This window comes from Myotis lucifugus, unplaced genomic scaffold, assembly GCF_000147115.1.
Source record: "Myotis lucifugus unplaced genomic scaffold, Myoluc2.0 scaffold_122, whole genome shotgun sequence".
Classification (NCBI taxonomy): domain Eukaryota; kingdom Metazoa; phylum Chordata; class Mammalia; order Chiroptera; family Vespertilionidae; genus Myotis; species Myotis lucifugus.
In genome coordinates, this window is record NW_005871170.1 from 1,107,066 (window position 1) to 1,123,765 (window position 16,700).

The 16,700-nt window shown below is 41.4% G+C and overlaps 1 long non-coding RNA gene across 1 annotated transcript in view; it reads right to left on the minus strand.

Moving 5' to 3' along the window:
* Window positions 1-16,354, minus strand: part of LOC106697970 — a 29,860-nt gene extending 13,506 nt beyond the window's left edge. The window contains exon 1 of the long non-coding RNA XR_001349237.2: window positions 16,257-16,354. This is a non-coding gene — a long non-coding RNA (uncharacterized LOC106697970). The remainder of the gene's footprint in view (window positions 1-16,256) is intronic.
* Window positions 16,355-16,700: the final 346 nt, after the last annotated feature.

The following is a 16,700-nucleotide window of genomic DNA, read 5'->3' on the forward strand; positions in this document are numbered from 1 at the left end:
GGGGGGGTGGGGCAGTTAGCGATGACCAGGTAGGCACGCCAGTGAGCGATTAGGAGCCAGTGGTCCAGGATTGTGAGAGGGACGTCCAACTGCCGGTTTAGGCCCGATCCCTGGGCCTAAACCGGCAGTCAGACATCCCCCAAGGCAGGGGTCCTCAAACTATGGCCCATGAGCCACATGCAAATACAAATATTGTATTTGTTCCCGTTTTGTTTTTTTACTTCAAAATAAGATATGTGCAGTGTGCATAGAAATTTGTTCATAGTTTTTTTTTAAACTATAGTCTGGCCCTCCAACGGTCTGAGGGACAGTGAACTGGCCCGTTTAAAAAGTTTGAGGACTCCTGTCCCAAGGGGTCCTGGATTGGAGAGGGTACAGGCAGGGCTGAGGGGACACTCCCACCCGCACGAATTTTGTGCACTGGGCCTCTAGTCCTATATAATAAAAGGCTAATATACAAATTGTCCCCTGGACCGGGAGTTCACCTGGGAGTTTGACTGGGAGTTCAACCAGGGGTCAGGGCCAGCCAACCACCTGTGGCCCCTCCCCCAACCGGCCCCACCCCTGATCAGCCACCCCACCCCAATCGGGGTGGGCCAGCCAAACCCCACCCATGCACAAATTGGTGTACCGAGACTCTAGTCTCCGTAGAGTTAAGATGGGGAAAGTGGGCACACAAAGGTCACAGGCCTTACTCAAGGTCATGGAGCTAATCAGTAGTAGCTCCCAATCCCGCCTTTAGGTTCCTAAGTTTGCAAATCAATATGTCATGCTATGTTTGAAGCATCCTCCAAATAACTAACATCCATTTTAAGATCTGTCCACTGAGAAACATATGGTACTGGGAGCCCTCGTGAGAAAAATGTATAGCTGTGAATGTAGCAAGCCTTCTTTAAAAAATTGGAAGAGAACAATCTCTTCCATGGGAACATCAACAAAACACTCAAATGCTGAACTAAAAACAGAGTTCACATAACCAGGCACTATTCCTTACATTAATATTCCAAGATTCCTCCAAGACTCAGGGGTGGGGAACATCCAGCCTGCGGGCCATATAAGGCCCACAAAATCATTTGGTCTGGCCCTGCCAAGGCATGGGGGTGAGTTAATTAAATGTTTGACCAAATATAGCAGGCTAATTTTTAAACTGATAGTTTTATATGGCCCGAGAATAATGCTATCCAGATGGCCCTTGGCAGAAAAAGGGTTCCACCCCTGCTCCAAGTCGTCATAACCCGCATCAATCACCACAGTGCCACACGTATGAAGACATGCAAAATAGGGATAATAAGGCCATCTACCTCATCAGCATACTGGAAAGATTAAGACCGTGCTTATAAAAATATTATGTAAATGGGGCTGGACTAGACTGTTCTAAGTGGCTCTTTTCCCCTTGATGTAAATAGCTTCTGTCAAAAAGCTGATTAAACCAACTTTGTGCAGCAAGGTATCGGCTCTGGCACCAAGCGTACACGAAGCTCAGCGCTAAGCAGGTCATTCCAACTTCTGGTGGCCTAGTTTCCTGCTCTTCCTCTGCAAAATGGAGATGACAGCGCAGAGTTCTCGGAGCTGGTATGCAAATTCAGTGAGAGTCAAGTATGTAAAGTGCTGAGCATGAAGCCTGGCACCAGCGCTCGGTTCACAAAGGACAGCTCCCCTCCGGCCCCGGCCTGGGCACAGCGCCGCCAGGCCAGCGAGCTCTCCCTTCCCAGAGCCCTCCTCATCACTCTCGGGCCCTAGCATCGCTGGCAGTGCACACTACCGGCGGGAATTGAAAGCTGCTTGAAATTTGCTACGGTTGTAAATAAAACAGAGCCCGTTTTATATTTGCAAGAGGACATTTAGGCAACTCCTAAATCACTTCACTGTTTTTCTGGATTTGGCCTCACACAATCCTTAAGGACGGATCCCAGTTTCTAGCTTTCCCCCGCCCCTCCCCCAGGGTACTGGACATGGTCAGTTTACCCAAATATCTTGGTTCTGAAGATGTCATTTATCTTCCGTGATATATTGACACTTCACCACACACGGCTAATGAAGAATGGAATTTCAGACTAGGATAAACAAAATTAAAGAAATGAGATGATTTTATGGAAAGGCGGCAAAAACGATAAAACCCTTAAAAGATTTAAAGGGGATCAGGGACAGAAACAGTCTTCAGGCAGCCAAACACTGGTGGCTCTCTTTCCTTAGTACGTGACTGCTGGCCAACTAAGCTGGTTTATTACTTAAAGCTTAGCTTTTTTAAACTGTTTTTTTTTTTCTCCTCCAGGAAAAAAAAAATGTCTAGCGTTCAATGAAATACCAGGTGCACTGTGGCTTTCCCTCTTGTTTAAAAGAAAAAAAAGAAAGAAAGAAAGAAAAAACACCCATTGTCACTCATAGGCTTCAGCCTAGCCTGTCAAGCAGGAATTAAAATCTCTTTAAAAACAAGCTTTGCCTGGTCATGTGTCAGGCCGACATGAGCTGGATCAGCTTACAGCAGGGGCCTGAGGTAGGGCGGCCCAAAAAACGTTAGAAGGAAGCAGCCCCCAGAAAAATGTACGATTTCTTCACTCATCTCCCACACCTTCATTCCCTCCTGCCTCTCCCCTTTGTAAGAACTGGTGCCATGCGCAACACAGATGAAAGAGTAATTTCTCTCCCTCTATTAATGACAGCACTAGATTCTGAAATTAGCCCATCAGGGACTAATGTCTACCTCCCATTTCTAAAGCTCTATTTTTCTTTTTAAAATCATGAAACGAAAAACATCACTGCAAAACCCACTATTGGGCCTTTGATTTCATTAGGTCCAAAGGTACAAAGCCTGCAGAGCGAGGAAGTTGGGTTTATTTTTAAAGAACACATCAAATATTAGCTGAAAATTGGTTGTAAATGGGGCCACTTAAGCCTCCATGGAAAGGAATTGCAGAGGCTTGGGATTAAAATTGCAGGAAGCCAAAAAGAAAATTGAGGACAAGGAAATGATGACTGATGGGCTTGGTGCTATTATCTCTGAGAATACTAAGGACACTGAAGCTTGGGGAAAAATTACATAGGTGACCTTGAGAACGAGTCCAGACTCAGAAGGCAGCTGGGTGTAGCTTCCTGCGGGGATGCAAGTGGAGCGGGCAGAATTCCTCCTTTCTAAATGGATGATGAAGATGTTTCAGATAAGCAGTTTTGATTTCCTTTTAGCATGCGGAGCTGCAAGCTTCATCTCCAAGAATAAATGCCATGTCCGCCTTATAAAAGGCTCTGTCTTCAGTACCTGTAGCTTGAAACTCTTAAATGGACCTAGAGCATTTCATGACTTTGAGACAGAGGAGATTGGAGATTAAAAATGGACTCTATTGACTAAATTACTGTACTGTGTTTTTTTTTCTTCCTCCTCTGCCATTGCACACAGAATGGGAAGCCCTAAGCCATTAAGGAGACTCAATCTAAACTTCCTGCAGCCCCTTCAAAATGAGAACTCGATCTCAGGCAATGTAACCGCTGCAGATTCTTCTACACTTAACTTTCTGAAGGTGCATTTGCTAACGCATTCCTTTAGATCAGAGGCTCTTAAAATGGTTAATATCAAGACCTCTTTATCAATCTTAACAATTGCTGTGGACTCCAAAGAGCTTTTTCCTAGATATAGGTCACATCTAAAAATATTTACCATGTTACAACTAATAACCACTTAATATTTATTAATTTATTAAAATATATTCTAAAAACCCATTAGTACTAACATAAATGAAATTTTTATTAACAATGCTCAGATTTTCCCAAACTTGTGGTGAGATGGCGGCACTGTTTTACATTGTTGCAATTTTTTTTTTCATGCCTGGCTTAATAGAAGACAGCTGAAGTCTCCTATCTGCTACATTCAATCTGTTGTGATATTTTGGTTAAAGTACATAAAGAAAACTATGCTAAGAGAAATAAGCCGGTCGGAGAAAGATAAGTATCACATGATCTCACTCATATGTGGAATCTAATAAACAAAATAAACTGGTGAACAAAATAGATCCAGAAACACAGAGGCATGGAACAGACTATGGAATCTCAGAGGGAAGTCGGAGGTGGGTGGGTAGGTGGGAAGAGATCAACCAAAGAACTTGTATGCATATATATGTAACCCATGGACATAGACAGTAGGGTGGTGAATGCCTGGGGTGGTGGACATGGATGGGCTAGAAGGGCTCAATGGGGGGGGGGGGTATTTATACTTTCAACAATAAAGATTTAATTAAAAATTTTTAAAAAGAAACCCCATTCTTACACAGATATGGAGTTAAAAAAACAGGAATAACATGATAGCCTTTTCAGATAATTTGTTTATTTTTTCCTTGACACTACACTAAAATGCAACAACCGTAGTTTTTATAGGACTCTAGACCCATATTAAAATTCACTGACCTATTTAGCACTTGATCTTTACCCATGTGCAATTTTGTAACAGCAATCATTGGTCATTTAGAAAATAATGATTCACTGAGTCATGCAGAGGTTCCAAATGTACAATGGAAAACTTCACGGTACACACGTGAGAGAAATAAGATGAAAAAAGCAAATAACGTCTTAGTGTTATTATAAGTTATTACAAATAGTGTTATTATATTTGACCTTGTAGATCCACTACAAAGGTCACAGGGACCTCAATGGCCTGTGAACCAAATTGAGAATTGCTGCTTTAGGCGATCAAGGCACCAGCAAACAGTGACGCGAATTCAGTGACTTGGGGAGCAGTTTGCCAGGTCATTGAAGGGTCCTTTTAGGGCGAGTTAACATTAAAAAAGGTGTCTCCAAGTTGACTTTTCATCTGGAATTGGTCACAAAGGTCTAAATATGAGAGTTCTATAGGGTTTCTAAGCTGTCTGCTAGAAACTGGAAAAGACACAACCCAATGGCCTTGACATTGCCCTCTACTACAAAAGTACCTGAGTTTAAGTGATAACAACTATGCCTCAAGTTGAAATCCAGATATGAAAATAATGTTTTATGATGAATAAGCTGGAATCATTTACTATTGATTTTTTTCCCTTTGTGAAATTTGGAGGTTTAGTGATTCCTTCAAAATCGTTATTTGTTAGTGGCCCAACTGCTATAAAGAAAATTCTAGACTTGAAGTCATTAGACTCTGGTAACCTACATTCTCAATTGTCAGCCTGCTCCTAGGACAGGGACCTTCACTGTCCTATCAATACTGTATCCCCAGTTCCACCATCTAAAGCCAGTGCCTGTAATCTACTCAAAGCTCAATAAATATTTGTGAAATAAATGAATGACTTCACTTGTATTTGAATACCATCCAATATTTTAATGGCAAATATGACACTGTGTGTATCACACTGAAGAAATGAATAAGAAACACAGGTTCACTAATTCTACAGTATAATAGCATTTTAATAGATGAGAAAAAATAGATGAACTTTTTATCTGTAAGTATAGTCTGCTGTAATTTAAAAAAAAACTTTAATTCACAGGCATATTTTTAGTGAACACCTCATGAAATGCATATTTCAAATTCAAACTCTAACAATTTTTGATTGAATGAAATGCAGAAAGTAGCTAAAGGAAAATTAAGTCCTGCTATGTTTCCAAGCAATCTGATTCTTCTTTTATTTTTAATATTAAAAACCTTAATATTGATTGGATTGGATTTATTTTTTATCATTCATTTTATTCCTTTCTTTAAAAAAACACAGTAATACTTAAATGAACTATTTTGCAATGTAATTCTTTTTTTTTGTACCATCCAGTATGTACTTTTTGAATACCTACCATTTGCAAGGCTCTGAGTTAGACACAAGGACAACTATGGAGATAACTAAAACATAGTCTATTGTGGGGACCAGACAAAATCCCAGAAACCACACAGGAGAACAAATAAGCAGATAAACCATAACAGGCCCCAAGGAGACAGGAGAAGCTGGAAACAGAGATGGATCTTGAAGGATGAGATATTTGTTTGCTAGGCAGCTACAATAAAGTACCAACAAAAAAAAACTTATTTTTTCCAAGTTCTGGAGGCTAGAAGTCAAGATCAAAGTGTCTGCAGATCTGGTTTCTTCCAAGACCTCTCTCCTTGGCTTGCAATAGTTGCTTTCTTGCTGTGTCCCTACATGGTAATCCCTTGGTCTGCATTATAATCTCCTTTTCTTTTTTTAAAAAATTACCTTTATTGTTCAATTATTTATTGATTTGAGAGAGGGGGGAAGAGATATAGTTTTGTTGTTCCATTTATTTATGCATTCATTGGTTGATTTTTATATGTTTCCTGACTAGAGATAGAACCCACAACCTTGGCATATCGAGTCAACACTCTAACCAACTGAGCTACCCAGCCAGGGCCAATCTGATACTTCTTTAAGCAGAAAAATTACTTTTCTTTGAATCCTTTAAAGACCAAAATTCTGGGCAAATGCTGGGCACACCTGGCCAGTGTGGCTCAGTTCATTAAAGCATCACCACATACAGTGAAAGGTTTTCAGGTTTTAGTCCAGGTCAGGGCACATACCTAGGTTGCAGGTTCGACCCCAGTCAGGGTGAGTGCAGGAGGCAACCTATCCATGTTTCTTTCTCACATTGATGTTTTGCCCTCTCCCTCTCTCTTTCCATCTTCCTCTCCCTCCCCCTCTCTCTAAAAATCAATAAAAACATATCGATGGGTAAGGATTTTTTAAAAAAGCTGGACACAAAATAATACCAGGACTAAAATATTCATGTGTGGTATTTGCATGTACACAGATGAACATGTCCTTTAAGTTCTCATTGATCTATATTATAGTTGCATAAATGGTGCTACTATTCCTTAACTCATAATGGAAGACAGGGCCAAAATATAGAGAGGAGATGCAGATAGGTAGAGTTACAGTGCCCCAATATTTCAGAAGTTTTTATAATTTGGATTATGTAGGTTATTTTTTTACAGTCCTGCTTGGGGAGAGAAAGTGGGCCTCCTTGGTAAACAGAAGTGACTGTTTGTGCAATAGAATTGATTATCTGTTCAGGATGGCTTATGCTCCAGGACTATAAAAAATTGCAGGTGGCTTTGGTTACAAGAGGAGCTATCAGTCATCCTGAACTATTGACACATTTTTATGTACTGTGGTCTCAAATCACTCACTAAGGTTACCTATTCATCCATAAAATCTAAAATTTGGAGTCCTACCTGGGGGAAAAGGAGAGACTTAAACTGAAAAGTCTACTCTCCCTAGTCTTATAGTAGCGTCACATTTTAAAACTAGACGGAAGGGCAAGGCTAAGTTCCCTTAAGCTCACCACCCTAGGGTAGCACAGATGTCCAGCTACCACCTTTGGTCAAATAATAACAGAAAGCTATGAATCCCAGGGATCGGAAGAGCTACTTAAACTCTTTTCACAGCTTTGATTTACGATTGGGCATGATCCAATAAAAGTTATAGTCAATATTTATTTTCCTTCAACAGTGTGCTTGTCACTGGACAAATTGCAGATAAAATCAATTCCAGCCTAGTCCCAGGAGCTTAAAAATTATTAAGCACATGCTAACCTTCCTGCATTATTAGAGATAGGCAAATAACTAAACAGAGCTGAAAGAGACTCTCCAAGAGATGATAAAAATACTGCAGTTATGGCTGTGAATGTTCCCTACCACAGGCGAACCTACTGGGAAGGTTTGACTGCCGGCTAATGACCGCAGGGCCATAATTTTAAGCACATAATGCTGGATTTGAGATGAGGTGGCAAGAGGTTTTTACTGGCATTTCTTTCCTAATATAAAACTTCTCCAGCTAGATCTAAATGAATGAATTCTGTTACACCTTCATTCCACAGCTCTGCTCTTAAATTCCAAGCTCTGTGCAATCCCATTTTTGTCTACTTCCCAAAACTGGCAGTCATTTCTTGGGACTCTACTATATTCAACTCCATAAAGCAAATGAGTCATTCAATGAAGTGTTTCCTCTCTTTCTCTCCCTTCTACTGTCCAGTATCTGGGCATTTACAGTTCATCAGAACCTTTCCCAAGCAGAACCTTATCAAGCAAATATTTGGACAAAGGAAAGGAGGTTAATTAACACAGAGAATAGAAACCCATAGATAATAGTATGATATAGCCTGCTTTGCTGACTTTCTCTTTCTTAAATATTTTTGTCACAAAATATAGTTTGTGAAGTTGACTGTTATTCTATGGAGCAGTGACAGATGAAGTACACTGAAACCCATGTGGGCTGTTATTTTGTAAAAAGACAAAAAGAAGGATCACCACTTGGCAATGCTATCATTTACAGTTGACTTCCATTCTATGTTGCTGTGAGCTTTGTTCATTTATATGTATTTCTACAACTAGCACCACAATTTCCCATTTGTTTACTCAGTTATTCAGTATGTAATACATATCCGACATATTAGATAATAGCAATAAAACCTTAAAGAAATCAATGCCCTTGCACCCAAAAAGCTCAATGTAGTGCTCAATGAATACAGGGATGGGCAAAAGTAGGTTCATAGTTGTGAGTATGCAAAAGTTTTATTCTTGTATTATTGTTTATTAAATATTGTATTACTTATTGTTATTATTAACCTACTTTTGCTCATCACTATGTATTTTATTAAAAAGTAGCTTTGGGAAGGGTTGTTTGTTTTACAGAACACAGATGGGAGGAAAGAAGGGAAGAAATGAAGAGAGAACCTCACTACTGTATAGAAGTACAGCTTTCAAGGAAAGCTGCCACAGTAGGGATGAGCTACATCCTAGCGTGGGAGGAGGAGTGAGAGGTGGCAGGAAAGACTTGGCTGAGAGCAGGCATTTGAATGGAGTCTTAAAGACAGGAGGCATTCACTGAGGAGTTAGGAGAGTAGGAAAGCACAGAGGACATCACCAGGGAAAGAGCAGTAAGCAGGAGCTTCTGTCCCCAGGCTTGAAACCTTCTTTTTCACATTCTTCTCCTCCACCTTTCACAGCTTCAGTCACCGAGTCCTGACCTTTCTAGCTTTGAAATCTCACAGCCACGCATCTTCTCTTCCTGCTGGTTCTATTCAGTAGAGGACTTTATTACACGACATGCTACAGAAGCAGCCCCAATGGTTCCCCCTGCCCCACTCTCTCCACCTCCCATCCAGCTCTCACTCACCCTTGATTGCCTATACAAGCTTCCAAAATATGCACTTTGCTTGGCCAATTGTGCTCAGGTTGAAATGATAAAGCACTCACTCAGACTCAGTTCTAGGCATCGATCTCATGACCTCATGCTTCACCATTTGACTTCATTTAAGGTATTGGACCAACACCGGACATAAGGATGAGGCTATAAAATGGAATCATAATGTAATTACCTTATAGGGTTCAAGATTAAATGAGAATGTATATACAAACAAAGCACAGTGCCCGGCACTTTGTAAGCCCTCAATTAATAGGACTTGGGAGGAGGGGGAGGAGGAGGGGACAGGGAAGGAAAAGAGAGCTACTTTTGGCTCTCCCCCAACACTGCCCTGCCTCCTCCTCTTTTCCTTTCCTCATCCTTAACATGCCCAACAGCAATTTCACTCAACCATAGTAACTCCCCCCTTCTGGGAGCACAATTCAATACTAATTTTCTTTATTCATTATTGACCCTGCCAAACCTTAATTCTCCTCTTAATATAGTCTTTTTCTTTAAAGCAGAACCACCTTCTCAGTCTATACAAGAAAAATGATCACTCCCTTCTCATTCCATAATCGGTTGGTCACCAAGTCCTATAAAAATCTAACTTTAAATTCCCCTAAAATACTCCCTTCTCTCTATCCCCATTTCCCGGAATATTCATTTCACTAACTAGAGATAAATTAATATAGACTCAATTTAATGTTTGACACCATGAAGCTGTTGTAAAGATCAAATGAGATTATAGAAGCAAAATTTATAAATGCGATCCTTAAATGCAAGCATATGACATGGTGATGTTTTCATGACCACAAGAAAAATTTCCAATAACTTGATCAAAAACTTCTGACAGACAAGGGCAGCCAGGTTAATGGCAAGCCAGCATTTGAAATTGTTGGAATAAAGTATCAAGGTATCAAAACACCTAGAATTAGACCACCTTAAAGTTGAGACCATCTCAACTCCTACTTCAATATAATAAACCACGTTAGATCAGACCAACCTTCTCAACACAGAACTAAATAACCAGGGGAAAGCATTATTACATAGACTCTGTTTGAAGGCAGGAGAGGACTAAGAAGGTACAAAGACTTGAAGGGCCATGACTGTGGAGAGAAGGGAGCTTGACATTGGCCTCCTCTTTAACACATTTGTGGATTCTATTGCAAAGACTCAAAAGACTAAGAAGTTGCACAGTCTCACTGAGCGGGGCAGGCAAAAATTGAAGGTCATGGCCTGCTAAGGAAAAAGGGCTCCTGAAAATAACCCAGACCTTCTGTTGGGATCCCAAAGGTCTGAACCAAAGGAGTAAGCATAATAAACCAGACGCTGAGCCACTTCACGAAGACCATAGACCACCTTTGGAATAGTCGGATCCCTGCCTGTATCAGGGATGCTGCATCAAAGATCACTGGATGCTACATCAGGAGGAGGTGTCCAGATCAAAGCATGGAGAGAAAAAGGAAAAGCAACATTGGAAACCCAAGTTAATATATATGGAATTAGAATCCCAGAAGAAGTGAGGAGAGAATGGGGCAAAAGCAATATCTGAAGAGATAATGACTGAGAATTTTCCAAAACTGATCAAAGAAATCCAGCCACGGATTCAAGATGTGCTGCACACCTTGAGTTAGGTAAATCTGAGGAAATTCACACCTAGACCATGAGAGTAAAACTGCTGAAAATCAAAGACAAAAATGAAACCTTCCAACTGCTGGAACACAAAGACAAAGTGAACACTATTAAAGCTGCAGGAAGGAGGAGGGGGTTAAAAGTGGAGGGGGGCGGGGGGAGACAGGGTATTTTAAAATGACAAAAATAAGACCAACAGACTCCCAATATAATCACAGTAAACCAGAAGACATGGTATCAGAAATGATATCATTAATGCACTGAAAGAAAATAACTGCCAAGAATTCTGTAGCCAGTGAAAATACCCTTTGGAAATACAGTCCTATAAATAAAATCTGAGCGATCTTATCACCAGAACACCTGAACTAATGAAATTCTAAAGGGAGCTCTTAGGCAGAAGGAAAATAATCCCAGATGAAAGCCTGCTGCGCAATGCTTCCCAGCGAGCATTTAAGCACATCTGAAAATATCAGATTGAAGATCTGAAGATTGAAGAGTATCTTTAGTCTCTGCTTGATCTGTCCTGCTCAATATTTATTCCCATGACTTGAATGGCATTAAGAGTAAATAAATGCAGAAAATGTGAAATTGCAAATATTATTTACAATTCAAACGCATGCCCCCAAAGACCACAAACACTAAGCAATTCATTTTTGCTGAAGTGCTCTCTGATTTGGAGCTCTGTATTTACCTGTACCGGCCCTTAGAATATCTTACATTCCCATCCCATCATTTCTAAAACAGCAAAATCTCTGACTTCCCTCAAGACCTATTTTAAAATTTCCCCTAAGACACTTGATCATCTATTATGTGCCTATTCTTGTCGATTTTGTATAAGGCACTGAAAGACAGAGTGTACCCATTGTTCAGTGTAGAGGTCATCTGGCTATCGTTCCTGACTGCATACAACTGAATATATCCTATCCCTCTTCTAACACACACACCGAGATCACCCATGATGGCCATTTGGTTTTTGTTGTGTGATTTTATAACTTATCACTATCCCACACACTCCCTGAGACCCCCACACCAGTGACCTCTCTACATCCTTTAGCACAGTGTTCTGCACACCAGAGCCTTTACATACGTATCCACTGAATCAAATCTTGAGACGAGAGAGCAATGGTCCTAACTTGCATAATGGAGTTTAGTAAAAACAAACAGAAATGCCTTCGTTTATGATTTTAAAAATAAACTGCAGCAGCATTGGGTGGGGAATAGCCTGACATGATATGAAGAAAGTACCTCAACATACTAGCTAATAAAAACCTTTTAATCCAGTTCATATGTCTTCTTTAGGTTGAATCTTGCTCTTAAAGGCTAGGTCAGACTTTGCACATATGAAGCCATCTTCCTTGTTCAAACACCCACAGAAACTGACTTTTCAAATTCATGGTCTTAAAAGTCTTCACAACAAAACACTACAAGGAAAAGCTACACACAATGAGAACTGGCTTTCAACCAAAAGTCTCTTAGCCATTTGGCCTCTGAGGTAAAGCTGTAACTGTACCTAACTCTTTTCTCCCGTGTTCTGGGCTTTGAAATCATGTAACTTTTCCCCAGGATTCTGCCATCCCAAAACAATTTTGAAGTTTCTATATTTGTTAAATTAAACTTTGCACTTGAGAGTCTTGGTTATTTACTTAACATTCAAGGGATAATAACTGTTCAAAAGGCAAGTCTAGATTTTACCATATGCTGTTCTAGCAAAAATGAGATTCACTGCAAAGGTCCAGACATATTAAGTCTCACCTCCCTCATGTCATCTTACTATGCTAATTGTGTAACTCAAGCTTTAAAAAACATCATACAAACACTCCTCCATGTGACCTGGCACTCTTTGGTGTATGACCACAATATTATCACTTCTTTCTCTTGCCTTTTTATTCTTCCCCAAATGCTGTTTTCACTGTTTCTATCTATAAAAATAAAATTTGCTTTTAAGTACAGGTGAATCTCTCCTTAATAAATAAAAGAGAATCAATATAATAGAATAGGAGTCAGGCTGAAATTCGGCCTTAGGTCTACTCCCCAGTTAACTTTCTCAGCCTCAGTTTCCTTATCTGCAAAATGGGGCTAATGATATTGAGTTGTCAGAATTGTTTTCAGAATAGAACTAAATAATAAGCAGAACCCTCTAAACACAGTACCTGACATGGAAGAAAGATGTTTGCTCATACATACATACATGTGTGTGTGTATTCTTCCTTTCTATCTTCCCTCTTTCTACTACGGTATCCAAGAACAAGTACCTCTTTACTTCAGTACCACCTAGATAATTTACTTTACCTATCCAAGTTAATTTCCAATTCTCTTATTCTTGAAGCCATAATCTGCATTCAGTTTAGATATCTGAGTCATAAATACTCATCTCCTTTCCCTAACATTTCTTTGAGGAATTGAGGTTGTTCTTCCTAGATCATTCTTGTTGTTTTCCCCATTCTTACAGTCTCCTTATGGTATCCCGTTCCCCAACTACCAACACAAATGTTAGCTTATGACCTTTAAGATCAAATTGATATCCCCTCTCAAGATGCATTCTTCTTGTTTCATCCTGAGACACATTCCATCCCTATCCATGACTCCACCATTTATGTATATAAAGTCCTAGTCTAGAAAACCAGGTCCTGTTTTTAGTATTATTTACAAAGACCATTGTTCCTCTCACACATCCTTTTTCCTCTACCAAAGTTACACTATTGTGTCTCCTTTGATCTTATCTCTCAAAAGTCCTCATATTACTTTAGTATCCCATTAGGGATATCTACATCACTGTAAGACAAAAACAAGAAAGTCCTTTTAACTAGAGTCTCTTTCTTTTTATTTAGTGCTTACTATATGCTTGTGTTATAATCACTTTACAAGTATGAATGCGTCAATCTCACAATAACTCTACTATTAGTCAACTGCATTATTATCTCCACCTGATAAATAAGGAAAGTGAGATACAAAAATTAACTAAAAATGACTAGAGAACACCCAGCTACTAAGTGACAGACCAAGTACTCAGACCCTGGTATTCCAGATCTACTGTGCTGGAAGCTCTAAGTCAACACTGCTCCCTGCAGAATGCTGGGGTAACAAGATTTAAACTCCGCTCCTGGGCTTCACACCGAAGAAGGTGCTAAGAAAACAGTGCTCCTTGTGAGGAGACAGACAGATGCCAGTGACTCTTTGGGAAAAAAAAAATCCTCATGCCCCTCTGCATCTCAGCTCAACCTTGGCCCTGAACTCTCCAGCCCTGTTTGGGGATGCATGGGGAAATGGTGAGGTTTGCATCGCTCTCATACCACTTCTCAAGTTCACCAGTGAGCTGGAAGAGAATCCCCCTCCTGTCTTCTCCAGAAAGCTTGCCCTTTTAGAGTCTGACAGGGACTCTTCCATCTCATCCTTCCTCTCCTGGCTCAGTACACAGACTGGTGTTTACAGTTCAGGCTCCAGGAAGCCCACCTACTCGTGACTTGTGTGGGAGTTACATATACGTTCACCTTGTCGTAATTCATCTAGCTGTGCGACGATGCATTGTGTATTTTTCTCTCTGAATGGTACACCTTAATTATAATTTTTAAAAAGTATAGTTGAGCCCCCAAACCACATGCAAACAACCACTTTTATATTTTTAATACGTCACCTTCAACTTAATAATGGAATAATTAAGAGACAGATCTTAAAAAAGGTATTTTTATGCTGAAAAACATTAAATGAGCTAGCACATAAACAAGTCAGATCGTCCAAGTTCCTGAAATGACTCAATCCTCTGCCTCTCACAATTCACATACCCCAAGAGCCAGCATTCCTAGCTACTTGCTGCTGTCTGAATACACGTTTATTTCACACCTGCATCTTCATCTAATTCATTCAACAAGTATGTCTTTCGTCAAGAAACAAACTGGAACCAAAAGACCCAGTCTCTGCCTAGTGGGAAAAACAGATACTCAAATAACCATGCAGATAGTGTGAAAGCGCAGCTGTGGTAACTGCTCAGAGGGAGAGTGCGTGATGAGTGAGCACTCATAAGAGGATCTGACTTAGAAAGTCAGGCTTGCCAAGGAAGTGACACAGGAATTGGGATTTAAAGGACTGAACAGAGGAAGAGCGATGGGAGCAGCTTTCCAGACAGAGGTGAATGGATGTGCAAAGGCCCTGAGGGAAGAGGAGGCTGGTGAAGAAGAGGAGCCGAAAGAAGGCCACATCCTTCTCTGCTTTCGAAGTGACCCCTCCTCCATCAAATCCTGCTCAAATGTCACTTCCTGTGTGTAGCTGTTCCCTCCTTTCCATTTGCACTGCAAATGGATATACCCCTCACACCATCATAGCATTCCTTTTATCCTTCTGTTAGCACTTAGTTCACTGAATTGCAATTATCTGTTTATACATCTGTCTCCCTCACTAGGCTGGGAATTCATGGAGGACGGGAGCAGTAAAGTATTATCTCTGTGTCTCTCTGCATACATGTATAAGCATATTTTAGATGCTCACTAAGTGTTTTACGAGTGAAATAGGACAACGTAATCATGCCATGCACACGCAGACATAAACATTTTAACTTGAAACTGTATTACCTACTTTGTGAGCTGTCTCAATTTTTTTTTTGCAAAGACTCAGCTGGAAAGTAGCAACTTTTTAAAAAGCCTCTTTGCCCCCAACCTTAATGAATCATAAGGTGTTATTTACTTCAGCATCAGAAACAGCTGTCCTGACTTTGTTAACACAACGTAATTCATTTTATAAATATCACACAATTATCTAATTTCTAAGTCTCTGCATGCTTTGAAAGGTGTTATTTTGGAAACAAGTCCTGGCCCATCCTAGGGAAATTCCCAAACCAGCATTGTCATGGCTAAGTATATCCTCAGAAGCCTTGCAAGGCCAGGGAGGAGGCATAAATCCCCTGCTGTGGACATTGAGAGCGCTGACAGCCCGGCAGGGGAGGGGTCCCCACACCCCCAGGTCTGGCTGCAGCGGCCTGGCCTGCTTGCACTCACAGGTAATAATTTCAGAGCCCAGCAAAGCCGACACTCAGCTTCCCTTCCCCAGAGCAGCACAGCGCCTCCGCGCAGCTGCCGGCCGGCCTGCCTGCCTTTGTAGGATTCGCCAGCAGAAGCGGGAAGGATTAGAAAACAGAGGCCGGCTTGTTCGCCGGCCCTTTTGCTGAGCCCTCCAAATGGGAGTAAGCAGCCTTGGAGGTTTTCCTTACATGGTGTCAGCAACTCCAGTGCCCACTCTCCAGCCACCTCCAAACCCAATCCCACCCTCTCAGGGAGAGGAAAAACAATGAGATCAAGATTAGGGTATTCCTGTTGCAACCCAATCCGCAGGCTCTCTGGCTATTCGATAGGGGGTTGTCAGAAAGGGCTCTCCCCGCCTGTCCCCCACCCAAGGTCTATCTGGGCCTGACATCTCTGCAGGATTAAAGGGGGGAGGCGAGAGGGGGGTTCAGCGGTGGGAGTGGTAATTTAAAACCGCGCTTCCCGCAGCCGTGTTTATGAATACAAGGAGCTGTGTGCTGGCCCTTCCCATACTCACGGGCACGCTCCTGGAGCCCGGGCACTGGGACCAGGTCCCTGAGAACCGCCCTCGCTCAGACCCAGGCCGCTGCACACCACTTCCTCCTCCGCTGTCCGCGCTGAAGGGCAGGATGTGGGCCTCCTGGGAAAAGAGCCCTTTGCCAGCGGGTCACGCGGCTGCCCTTTGATCTCTTCCCACCAGACTGGGTTTGCCTCCTGGGTTGGGGTTTTTTTTGCATGCATTTTTAAAAAAAAAAAAAACCTGGCATACATGGAAGTTAGTACTTATTACAGATTTCCTGCCTTTATCTCATTTAATTATAAAATCTCCTGGGAAGAAGGAAGAGAGTCTATGAAGGGCCAGGGCAAGGAGCAGAATCCATCCAAAACAGCGGGGGGGGGGGGGGGGGGAGAGGGCCGGGGGGGGGAGGCACTGTGATGGCTGGGGCGACTGGGTGTGTTT